This window comes from Anastrepha ludens, chromosome 5 (genome assembly GCF_028408465.1).
Source record: "Anastrepha ludens isolate Willacy chromosome 5, idAnaLude1.1, whole genome shotgun sequence".
NCBI classification, from domain to species: domain Eukaryota; kingdom Metazoa; phylum Arthropoda; class Insecta; order Diptera; family Tephritidae; genus Anastrepha; species Anastrepha ludens.
Window position 1 is genome coordinate 6,838,598 of NC_071501.1, and position 13,572 is coordinate 6,852,169.

Consider the following 13,572-nt stretch of genomic DNA (forward strand, 5'->3'; position numbering starts at 1 on the left):
TGCTGTGTAATGCTGAAAACAGTGAACACCGCACGGAATCCCTTACCGCAGTCCCTTACCGTGCACAAAAACTCACCCCCGAGAACAACTGCGTTCTTTTAATTACATATTTACACAATACATCGGTTTGTGTGTGTATGTGTTTGTTGTATCTACACAATCTTGCCATTGATATTTTTGCTTACACACTTTTTCACACTTCCGCGTTATCAGTTACAATTTTTCATTGTTTAATAAACCAAAGCCAAAAACCAACAAATGCAAGTAGTTCATTTATCTATAATTAACATTATTCAACAGTATTTTTAAGCTATTTTAACAAAAATTATCACTTTTCTAAGCTTATTTTGTAAATGATTTCGAAATGTACTGCTTGGCAATACTGTGTGGAGAGAGAGCAATCAGCTGAGTCGGTATTACGGGATTTTTTAACAAATCGTCAAATAAAATCTACGGTACTACGATATGGAAGGAAGGAACTTTTCATTTACATGGGGTTCTCATTAGTTTGATCGGAACAGCTGAGTCGGGATTGCGTTTACGGTGTTCACTGTTTTCAGCATTATACTCTCAAAAATTTATATACATAGCATTTGTTGGAAACCATTTAGAATATGCCGCTTTTAACTGGCAGCACTTCCAAGTCACTTATAATACATAAAAAGAATTGAGCGCATACAGAAAGTTTTTATAAAATTTGCGTTAATACCGCTGAACTTTTCGGAGACTTTGCCTTCATATGACGCTCAATATCAGCTTTTGATGTTAACATCACTGCGTAATAGAAAAACACTTTTGTCGTGTTTCTTTGTACTAAATGTGCTAACAAGTGAAGTTGATTCTATTGGATATCTTAAGAAGATTACCTGTCAATATACCTGTTAGGAACTTGCGCCATTTTGACATGTTTCATGTGTGCATTGCGCGATCCTTAAGTGAACTAAATAATGCCTATCGACTTGTCATTTACTGGAGCGACATTAAAAAACTTAGCCCTAAGTCATATCCACACACATAAATACTGGTGTAAGATACTGTTGCTTGGGTAGTAAGAATATAACTGCATTCCTTTGTTTAATAGATAAACAAACAAATAAAAAATAATGGTTATATGAACAAATTTTATAATACCCTTGTAGTGGAGTGATTTAGCTGCAGCCACTGACTTTGCAGCCCAGGACTTTCAGCTTACTAAGTGGGCTAAATCAGCGATGTAGGTGGCAGGCAGGAAGGAAATTACAACTAAGCCAAGTGAAAGCATCAATATAAGTATAGCAAAATCATAGGTGGCATACCACGCTGTTATTGTTATTTTTAGTGTTTATTACCTAGGAGTGGGGAAACCTAAACTTCACAACCGAATGTGTTATTACTTCCTTAAAGATCACGTAAAACTGACGCGTTATATTATACATATTTTTTCTAGTTTTATCCACTAAAAGCCATCTATGTATTCTAATTTGTGTCGTAAAAGTTTACAGCACAAAATACAAATAAAAAGATAAGGAACTTTATGAGCATTACCCCACCTATTTGATTTTATTTATCAAAACTATAAAAACACATTATTAAATGTCTAATAAAAATTAAGAATTGATCATATAAAACACCATTAAGTCGAAATGTGCTCCCCTTGCTCTTTATACGTAGGTGTGTAAGTGTGTATGGAATACCCTCCCACCAGCTGAAGATTATGCTGCGTGTTTAATAACATAATTTCAACTGTCAACCAATTATTTTTCAATAAATTTCTCCGCTGAACCCTACGCTTTGTCACAGTCTGTCATAACCACGATATGAAGTGATAAAAAATAATGAAGCGACCAAAAACAAAAACATACACACGCTGTATCTTTAATAAATAAACCTCAACTGACTATTTTCATATTATAGGTTATAAAGTTGGCGTCTACCAACAAACCAACCGAAGCAGCAACGAACCAACGCACCAACACACACTGCACCTACCATTAAAGGCCAAATAAAAAATACAAAATCTAGAAGAACATACAAAAAAGTTAAAATGAATACTAAGAAAAATTTTAACTGTCAACTGGCCACCTGCTGTGCCGGCCAGCGAGTGGTTTCCCCCCACCGCACATAATACACACACACCCCAGTGTGACCAACGTGTGAAGATGCACGTCTGTCGCGCGGCGTTCAACCGCCGTCGTAAGCATTCTTTCATTTATTCTATAGTCGCATACTTACGCGTCCATTGTCTTACGCTTTGTCGTCTTGTTGGGTCAGCTGGTCTCGTGCTGATTGTTTATGTTTGTTTTGGTAATTTTCACGTGTGATTTATGTCAGTCGTAGCGCCATTTTATTTTATTTTTTACCATTTAATTTGGTTTTACAACATTTTGTTTGGCTATTTGAGTTCACCAAAAAATACACCTTTACTAGTCAAGTATGTATGTATGTATGTGTAAGTATGTACATGTGTATTATATTAATGTCAAAGTTTACATGTGTGCTGTTAGATTAATTGAATTTTATTTGTTGTATGCAAGTCAATCAATATGAGTAAATAATATTGTACAGGGTGTGCATACATACATACACATATATGTGCTATGAAGTTGGACGATGCGTAATGTGAATGGCTATTAAAGGCATTTAGTTACGTTTCGCCTACACTCGAAACATAAATGGAGTTAATGAACTCGATCATAAATCCTTAGCAGTATTGAGTAATTATTTTAGTACGCATTTTCCAGGTATATAGTGAACATTTTTTTGAAATTGTTGTTCGTATTGTTGGTGAGCTGAAATAAGTTGCTAAAAGTTACTTGTAAATATTTGAACCTTTTATTACTGTGTCGAATATAGGCCCTCAACAAATTGTTTCCATTGATCCCGACTTTGCCCCAGTAGTTTAACTGCACTCCATGTTTTGTTTGTCTTTTCCATCGCCGCTTCAATAATCCCTCTCCATGTGTTAGACGGTCTAACTCTGCGGCGACTGCCCTGCGGGTTCCATTCAATTGCAGTTCTAGTGACGTCGTTATTACGTTGGCGTAGTGCATGGCCAAGCCAGTTCTGTTTCCGTTTGGTAATTTTCTTTACAATAGATTTCCGCTTTGTGGCTTGCCCGCGCACATTATTTTGAATGGTATTCAGCCAGAATATGCGCATGATTTTACGCTGACAGTGGTTAATAAAAGTATGAAGTGCTTGCTGATCTTTTGCAACGGATTCTAGCTTTCATTCGGACATAGCTCAATAGGCATTAGTTATAGGATCCAAACGGACTATATGACTCCGAAATGCAATTGGATGAAGAACAATAGAAGAAGAGTGGTGGAAAAAAGGAATGAAACCTAACCCAAATACTCTTAATATATTTACCGATGCAAAGTGGTTCCGCCATAGGACATTGGATGAAAATAGTCATGTTAAAATTATGCAGCAATATTTAGCTAAATGTTAGTTCATTAGTCATAGTAACTTAGAGTCCAAAAGAAATTTCAACTGCACAAACAATTCACTTATAATTGTGCCTCCAAAGTAAGAGAATTTGAAAAGTGATAATTAGCGTGGTCTCCGATCCGTACTTACGCAGTTCCGGGAATTGTTATTTTTCTAAGCATTACTGTGTTTATGTCCTGTTGTACAGTGGGAATTCAAGTTGAAGGTATGTACGATATGTTCAACGTTTTGTTATCTTTTTTAATTATTATTTAATAGGTTTGCAGACCGTACGAAATAGGTGCTTTAAAAGTTGCCGTTTATTTTTTTTTATAAGAAGTTTGTAAAGTTTTAACTAAGTTCGCACGAATCTGCACAAATGAAACATACATTAAAATATTCTTACGTATGCCCTCTTTAAGGAAAAATAATTTCCTGCTGCGATGACTTGCGATTGCGCTTGATATAGGGTCTAATCTGTACCTATGTTACCCAACAGGAATTGGCGTTACAGAATCATCTGCCGAAATTAATTTACAATGTTTGTTGGACCACACTTGCTCTCGAATTCTCGAATCTCAAAAACCAGAATTGGTAAATATATCTGAATCAAGTTGCACTGAGTATGAATTAGTAGGTAAATGGGGTTTCGATGGCAGCACTGGACAGACCGAATACAAGCAAAGTTTTCTGATCCGAGAACGGAAGATGGAAGCTTAATTGTTACATCTTATGTACCCTTGAAATTAGTTTGTAAATCGATTACCTCTGACCCAGATAAGATAATTTGTAAAAACCCTTGCCCATCCTCCACAAGGTTTTGTCGGCCTATACGTTTTAAATTTGCTAAAGAAACTAAAGCTCTTTGTGTTCAAGAAGAAGAGCATTTTAAAAAAGCTATTAGTGACTTGAATCCGACTGTTGTTAAAATCGATAACCATAGTTATAAAGTAAGTCATTCTTTACAATTAACTATGGTTGATGGCAAAGTGTGCTGTGCTCTTAGTGACTCATCCACGAGTAAATGTTATATTTGTGGTGCGACACCTAAAGAAATGAATGACTTAGAAAAGTGTAGAAACAAACAAGTAAACTGCAGTAGATTTGAATTTGGTTTATCACCCCTGCATTCTTGGATTAGATTGTTTGAATACTTTATTCATGTTTCTTATAGAATCGAATTTAAAAGGTGGCAAGCACGTTCATCTGAGGAAAAAGCACTTTTAGCTAAGAGAAAGGAATTTGTTCAGAGGGAGTTTAGGCTTGATAGTTGACAAACCGCGAAGTGGCGGAAGTGGCACCTCTAATGATGGAAATACAGCACGAAAATGTTTCCTTCATTCAACCATATCATCCGAAATCACAGGAATAGACAAACACGTTATAGACAGATGTACTTATATCCTACAATGTCTTTCATCTGGTTTTAAAATTAATTCGAATAAATTCAAAATATACGCACTAGACACTGCTAAAATTCTAGTTAGTAAATATTCATGTTATAATTTACCTGCATCAGTTCATAAAGTGCTCATTCATGGGTCGGAGGTGATCGATCATTGTTTATTATCAACTGGAGAATTATCAGAGGAGGCAGCTGAATCATGTAATAAATTAGTGAAACAATTCAGACGTGACAATACCAGAAAGCACTCAAGAACTGTAACTAACACGGATCTTTTGCACAGGCTTCTTCTTAATTCCGATCCATTTATATCTAGGCTACGAAAATTACCATGTAAAAAGAAATCTATGATGTCAAGAGAAGTGTTAGATTTATTGAGTTAAAAGTTTTGTATTTCTAAGTACATTAACTTTTTTGGAAGTGAATATTTTATTGTTTTCATAAATAAGAATAAGTTAACTGGCATCAAAGTATACTTTATGCTCATCCTTTCGGAATGGTAGACGGATTAGGGGCAGGCATCTATTGCGCTGAGCTAGGCATCAGGCAGCCATTTAAGATTCCTGACCACTGTGGTATCTTTAAAGCAGAAGTCTTTGCGGTAGTAAAGACTGCAGAAATAGCAATCGCAAACACATCAAGAAACCCCAAAATAAATATATACCTTGACAGCCAAGCTGCGATAAAAGCAAGAAACTCATATGAAATTTCATCTAAAAAAGACAGACGGTTGCATATCTATTGGGTACCCGGACATAAGGGCGTTGCAGGAAACGAAATTGTAGATGAGATTGCCAAAAGCGCTGTTTACAGAAAATTCGAACAAGAAAACGACATACTGAAATCTTTAAATACGGTATACAAAGACATCCCTGCGGACATGAAAATACGGACTCAAGTATCCGTAGTTTGGTATTTCTAGATATCTGTTACTAGCGCCATATGAAGCAAAGCTTGCTGAATGCTGTCTGTGCTTTGTGTATACGCTCTTTAATATCTGCAGTGGATCCTACATTCAGCATGCAGCGAGCATTGCAAGATAGATAGGGATCTTCAAAACGAAGCGGTTAGAGGACGAAACGAGTGAAACTCGCTCAATTATATCAGAGTGTGAGGCATAAAATGGATGACAGATAGTAGAAGCATATTCCAACTTGGAGCGGACTAGAGAATTAAACAGCATAGATACGTAGTTTCAGTCTCACCCTTGGTAAACAAGTTAGGCGGATATCGAGTGCATCTCGTGAAATACACTATCGCTGACAAATATCTTCTTAAGTCCTTGATGCGTATCGCGTTTTGTGTGCACTGGAATATTTCGCTTATTAAATCGCGGTTAAAACACATGAAAACTTGATAATGATGGTTCAAATGGCTACTATTAGGTTGGGGAATATGTCGTAGCGTTTCTACCGAAGACTTTTATTTAAACAAAAAACCAATAACTATATCAATAAGTTAATCAATTATATATTCGCCGTTGCTGCTTACAACCTCTTCCCACCTCTCGATCGATTTGTTGATGCCGTTCCCATTGAATGAATATGATTGAGAAGCGTTTTATGATCGCAGTTCATTTTTTCCGCCAATTCGCGACTGGTTAGGCGACCGTTCTCCTTCAAAAGTGATTTGAAACGTTCTTCATCGAATTCAGAAGGCCTTCCGCGGTTGGACGTGTCGCCGTTTTTGAACTTTGCAAACCATTTCCGTGCTGCAGACTCGCCTTTTTCACCTTCTCCACACACACTGCAAATGTTCCGGGCTGCTTCTGCAGTTCCTTGACCTCGATGAAAAGCAAAGAAGAGCAGGTGTCGAAGATGTTGATTTTTGTCTCCAGGGTATTCCATTTGTAAGCCTCAAAATTGATGAAAAATTAAATAACTCAAAAATACAATTAACATGGTTTTTAGAGCAGAAAGAGTTCTATCGAATGAATACTCACCCTTTGCCAAACAGCAAACAAATCTTTAATAAAATATATAATATGAAAACGCTATAAACTTATTCCCCAACCCAATAAAATGGCATTTTAATTGTTTTTTGTGATCCGGCATAGCAATACGTTATTCAAAGTTTTTAGTTATATCACGGTAAAGATCAGCAACGAGCGACGTTTGGAAGTTCTTAAAATTATTTCCGTGAATCTGAGTCGAATGAGGAGCTCACTCGGGACCTAGGTAACCGAAGGAAAAGTCTTCCTTTCTCAACACGTAGAAAGCATATGAAGGATGCTCTGCGTGGCCAACTCAACAGCTACGTGTTTCCTGCGGTGTTCTTATGATCTGGTACTCATCTTAGCTTTGTAGGGATATAAACTTATATATTTAGACGATACCGAACGAAAAAGTAGGCTTTCCCCCGACACATTTTAAATGCACGGTCGGAACTTTCTATGGAAAATTCTACCTGAAAATTCTCCATTTTTCTCCTAAATCGCCTAAATTCGCTGCTCGATGATCGATGGAGTGGAAAAATGAAAAAAAAAAATATGAAAACAAAATGATGAAGATTTGAGGCAATTAATTATACACAATCATCATTCAAGGAAAAGCTGTATTAAGTAAATTACACTCAATCATAGAAGTCAAAAGCCAATGACCAACAACAAAATGTATTTGTCATCTTTAAAACGTCTCGCCATAATAAAAATAAATCATAAATTCATGCATTAAATAAAATCACCAATTAATAATGTGACATTTTAGCCAACAAAAAAAACAACAACAAAAATGCCAAAAAAGAAAGAGAAGCGTTTTGATTTCAAGTTTATTGACATTTTCCCCTTTAGGCAACCAACCGACAACCTACTGGTCATAGCAGAAAATTATACAACTAATACAAGTAAAGAAATGAACTGATATAGCCAATTTGGTATCAGATTTTCATGTGAATACACAAACATATGCCCAAATCGACTATGCAGTACAAAGGTACCTTCACCGCATGGGCAAGCAGAAATTAATATTCGTATTTTTGGGCCAAGCAATTGGTGGGGCGGCCAAGTGTCAAAAAACCTGCGATGGCGACCGAATTCATTACAAAGGCATGCAGGCGGCCGGCCATACATAGCGCAGGTAATGAGGGGAGTAAAACACGAAGTGGGGAAAATCGTTAAAAATCGTCTCTAGCGCTTAGCTACTGTGAACTTTGAGACATTTTATGTCCGCTTCGTACTTGTTCGTCGCTGACGTCGGGCGAAGAGAAAATCGATCATCGCCTGGCGCTTGACAATAGCTAACCATCTTATTTCATTTGTTGTTGGCGATTGTTGTTTTTTTTTTATTTTTTTATGTATGTGAACCAGGCATTATGTGGCCGGCCGTGTATCAAAATTTAGAAATGTATTCGAGTACAAGAGTTCTCAAATGAAAACATGTTTCAAATTTGATATCTTAACAAATGATTTTTTATGTGCGTGGTCTTGTTTTTTTCAGCTTTTACTGCTGTTTTGATTTTATTTTACGTACATATTTTATGAATATTACTTCTTTAGTTACTTGCATGACGTTGGTATGGCGCTATGAGGCGCTTGTAATCGACACCCAAATTAGTGGTAAATTATTTTATTGTTGATCTAACTGTTTAACTGACTGGCTGTCCACCAATTCGCTTAATTCTCTTCTTTTTTTGTTGGGCTGGCTGGTTGCATACATTCTCATGTGTGAAATGGTCGCTTATGTTTCGTTATACAATCAGCATTCACGTACGTTTTTCATTACCAACATTGAAGGTGGGCAAGTGGAGGTTTGTTTTTCTGGGTAACTCATTTGCATACTTAACTTGCCACTAAAACTCGATACCTACGCTGATTTGAAATACCTTTGACTTATTTAAACTTCCTAAAGTACAACAACTAAATCAGATAAGTTATTAGGAGTTGTTTATTTCTTTTCCTGTCACTTAATAATTGAGCTATTCGAGCGATATTTATGGATGGGTACAATGAAATGAAAACAGCTATTAAATAATGTTAATTTATGTATTTCCTAAGTATTAATCGAAAACATTTTATCAGTTACAATATTTAGAAGCCGAATGTGTGAAAGGTGATATACAGGGCAAACAGACCGAAGTTAAAAAGAATAATTGATTCAATATTGAGCAAAAGAATTGTAAGGGGGTATTCTAGTCTAGAGGCCCGAACTTCGTGCATTTTTTGACGGTGAATAAAAAAAAAGCTATTGATATTTTCACTATCCATTTTTTTATCATTTATTTATTTATATATTAAGAGCACACAAAATGAATTAAAAAAAAAAAAACATTTTCATGGAATTATGCGACCTTGAAGTGGAAGGGGAAAACAAAAGGCAGTGTCCTCGTCGACACGATTTGTACCCTTGTGGTCATTTGAAAAAAAGGTGACAAATTCTTAATTAATATGAATGTTATTATCGTATGATGCAGAAAAAAAGGAAAACACATTTTTTTCATAAAATTTTTTTCAAAAATTAAGGTCGATTTTTCCCAAATTTTTAAGCTTTCTCGAATTGTTTACACACATTCAAAAATTGAAATTTTCAGTTTTTCGCGCGGCATCCGATAGAGATATATTTAAAGAATACTCATGATAAACTTCAAGCAAATCGGTTGATTAAAACTTGAGATATCGTGCCGACCGTATCGAAAGAAGTAGTTTCGAGAAAAACACGTTAAAGTTCGCCGCCCGCTTAAACCAGTCTAGCTGTCGCGCCACTAAAATAGTTGGAACTTCGAAAATAATTCGAATTTTGAAAAATCCTTTTAGGGAGATATTTTTGAATACTTAAACTATCGAATTTTGAGAAAAAAAAATTTCGATTTTTTCAAATTTCTAGACTAGAATACCCCCTTAATAGGGCATGCAGCAAAACCTTAAAAACCTCATTGGTGAGGGTTTGATGAAATAGAACAGGATGGGAAAGAAGAGAGTAGGATATGGTAAGAAAGGAAGGGACAAGATAGAATAGGATAGGGGAAGGCAGAATGGGATAAAATAAGACAAGATAAGATAAGATAGGATAGAATGAGATAGAATACGCTGAGATAGGATACGACAGCATAGCATAGCAAGGGTGATCAGATTAGTGGTGCTTTTTCCAATAGGGGTTTTTTGATAGATCATGCGTGACTCCTATCAAACTATATACATAATTTTTTTCAGTATTGATTGGCATTCCATCATCTAACGACTTAGTATTACGAAAATCGACACTCTGTGAAAAGTGTTCATCGCGCGCCCAGGCCAATAAGTTTGTTCAGCGACGAGGCCCATTTTTGGCTTAAGGGGTTAGGGGTAGTCAGAATTTCCATTTTTTTACATTTTCTTAAAGTGTAATATCTTAAAAGTATTGTATGAAAAATTGAAGTGAATCCAACAAATACTTTTCGAGTGATTCAACAATTAACAAAGGGCGCTCGAGCGCTCCGGAGCGTTCCAGAGCCAGTAACTGGATGCTGCACGTATGAAGGTGGCAGATAAGCACGTTAACGATAACACTAGAGAAGGTAGAATGCTACGTAGGCAACAGCAAATCGATATTTTGGAAGCTGCTATGACGGCTGAAGAACTATTATATGGCCCAGGAATAGATGACACAGCGTAAGTAATTTAATAATTCGTACATAAATCTATAGCAAAACTTTAAATGCGTTTTTCTCAAAACTATGTTTTTTGAAATGGTGATCATTGTAACATAAAAACCGCTTGGTAGATTTCAATAAAACTCATACTGCTTTTGAAAAACATAAAAAACTCGTTTCAAAAATTTCGATTTTTTTCTAAACAATTAATTGTCGGTTTTTTCTCCAAAGTCTCAAAAATATTTCCTGAGGCCGCCATATCGTTTATTTTGATAACAAAAATCGATGAGGCACCAGATGATTTAATAATAGAAGTAATTTCTCTTGCCCGATTGATTTTAGTTGAATCTCCAAGGACTTGTGACGATCACCGCAAGGGGCTTCTGTAGAAACAGGCTCGACACAAACGGCGATAACTTTTACAATTATCAATTATTTTCTTTGAAATTTTGCTAAAGCCAAGTTGAAACATGATATATTAATGCTATGTTTTTATTTGTGTAAAGGAAAGCAATTCACTAGCAAAAAAAAAAATCTTGAAAATCATCATTTTTTCGGGCCTCTGACTACCCCTAACCCCTTAATGTGCACGCCCATTGCCGTGTTTGGACTGAAAGCGATCCCATGCCATCCAAGAACAGCCAGTACATCCATTGAAAACAACTGTTTGGTGCGGCCTATGGACTGGTGCTTCCATCGGCCCATATTACTTCAAAGACGAGGCTGGCGCCAATGTAACAGTGAATGGAGAACTATATGGCGCCATGATAAACGACTTTTTGATGCCGGAAATTAAAGACCGTGATCTGATAACATTCGGTTCCAAAAAAAACGTCTTGTCCGCGAAACAATGAATTTACTGCGTCGTCGTTTCGGTGCGGAATTTATCTGTTGTCTTGGACCAGTGGATTGGGCACCAAGATCGTGTGATATCACACCTTTGGACTTTTGGTTTTTTGAGGATATGTATAGTCAAAACGCTTTGTGTCAAGCTTCGCTTGAGGCATTGGAATCCCACATTACTAAAGTTATTCGCGGGACACCGACCGAAGACCTCCAGCGAGTCATTCCAAATTGGTGCTTACGGATGGCCGAGTTACGGCGAAGTTGCAGACAACATTTGAAAGGGATTATCTTTAAAAAATAAATACCATGAATAATATATATATATAATAATAAAATAATGCCTCATCAATTTAACTTTTCGTTGTTTCATTACAATTTAAAACACGATACAGTCTGTTAAATAAAAGCGGTGTCACTGTTACACGTAGATAAAAAATCAGAGCGTCTTTTTCTATGACATAGAGGGCACCTCGGTCCTTCATGCTTTTTGTTAAAAGTCAGTTGTCTGTCAAATTTAGTCTTCAGTTGCGTGGTTTTTCGAAATGAGTGCTGTTTAGTGTAAAACACGTTGAAAAACGAGTGGAATGGGCGAAGGAAAATTTGGACCACGATTGGAGCAACGTAATTTTTTCTGATGAATCCTCCTTCTGTGTGGGCTCTGATGAAAATGCAGCTTCGCAGATGCAAGCCATGTAATTTAGATCAACTTTCTCGACAAATTCGAAAAAATTTGCAGATCTTTTCCGATAGAATATGCAGAAAAACTAGTGGAAAGTATGCCCCGACGGTGCCAGGCCATAATTGACAATGCAGGAGATGGGACTTGCTACTGAGGTATTTGCATTGAGTATTGACGACCATATTATCAATAAATTTGCGAACTTTCGAAAAGTCAATTACCGTTATTATTTAACAGTGACCACGCTCTTATGTAACAGACTGTACTTCTGAATTGATCACCTTTTGTATGCTTTTAAAGCACACTTACTGGAGCTGCGCTTTAGCGACATTGAAATGGTGCTGTGCTGATAAACGGAAGGCTTGCCTCCTCCTACTGCGCAGTATAAAATGCTTACCCGGCGAAGTCCATTGTCCCAAAGACTCGCGACAGCCCACAAAAGATTTCAAGAAAACCTCGTGGCTTCAGTATGTAGATTAGTTTGAAGACCGGGAAAATTACTTCCGCCTTGGGTCTAAGAACATTTCCTGCCCATCTCAGCAGGCACCGTAGTTTTTGTTTTTGCTTTAAGAAAAGCTACTATGGTGAGATAGGTAGCTAAAATTTTTTATATAATAATTCGTGTTGAGTATTTCAATTTTAAGCTCCTTCGATCCAGCACTAAAAAACATGGCAATAAGAACAGTTTTGAGAGTCAGTATTTTTTTTTCCAATATCCACATGCTGCAGTATAAATTTGCGCCTATCATAAGCACGTATCGACATACTTTCATGCCCACATTGGATGTATGTATGTATGTATGTATGCATATGAACATATGTTGATACAACTGAAAGTAGCTTAGCCGCCTTGGTGGTCGTACAATAATTTTGCCTAATGACTCGGAAATCCGTCAGCAGCGCCAACAATAATGAAACAAGTTTGTACGGCCTACGTAAGTGACTGTGCCTGTACATTAGAGTGGGTCAACAAAAACGGTCGAAAAACTACTCTCTATTCGGAAGCTTTTTGAGGAGAGTATCGCGTACTGATAGCACTTTTTAATTCCCACAATTTCAAAATTATATATTTTGATGAAAAAGTGTTTCTGTATAAATATTTTTGTGTAAAGCGAAAAATTTTTACATTTGTATGTGCTGATTAATTAATTAAGAAAAAGTTTAAAAGCTATAACTTTTTTGTTATTAACTTATTTGAACATTGCTTGGGGAAGAATTTAATGATTTTTTAAGACATTAAATCCACTAAAATCGTTTTAAATAAATTTTAAAATTATTTCATTCAAAAATGGCTATGGAAATGAATAACATCATGGAAGATAGCAATCGTCGATCTCTTTACAAGAAGCACCATCTTCATTCATATCACTACAGCTCGGTGTGAGCCTTGGTTTTTTTTTGTTTTTTTGTCGGGACAACTAACAAGCGCAGCACTCAGACACAATTAAGTCCATTGTACTATACTTAGATTCCCTTCTGAGTAGATCCCAAGGAGCCAAGATGGTCGCTTCTTAACACACCAGTGCCAAATACCTCAAACCTGTTGCGAGCGAAAGCGGGGCAGACACACAGGAAGTGGTCCGTCGTCTCATCTTTCTCTTCACAAGCTGGGCAGAGTACACTGTCTGAGTTGCCCACCCTTTCCATGTGCTTCGCCCACAAAAAGTGG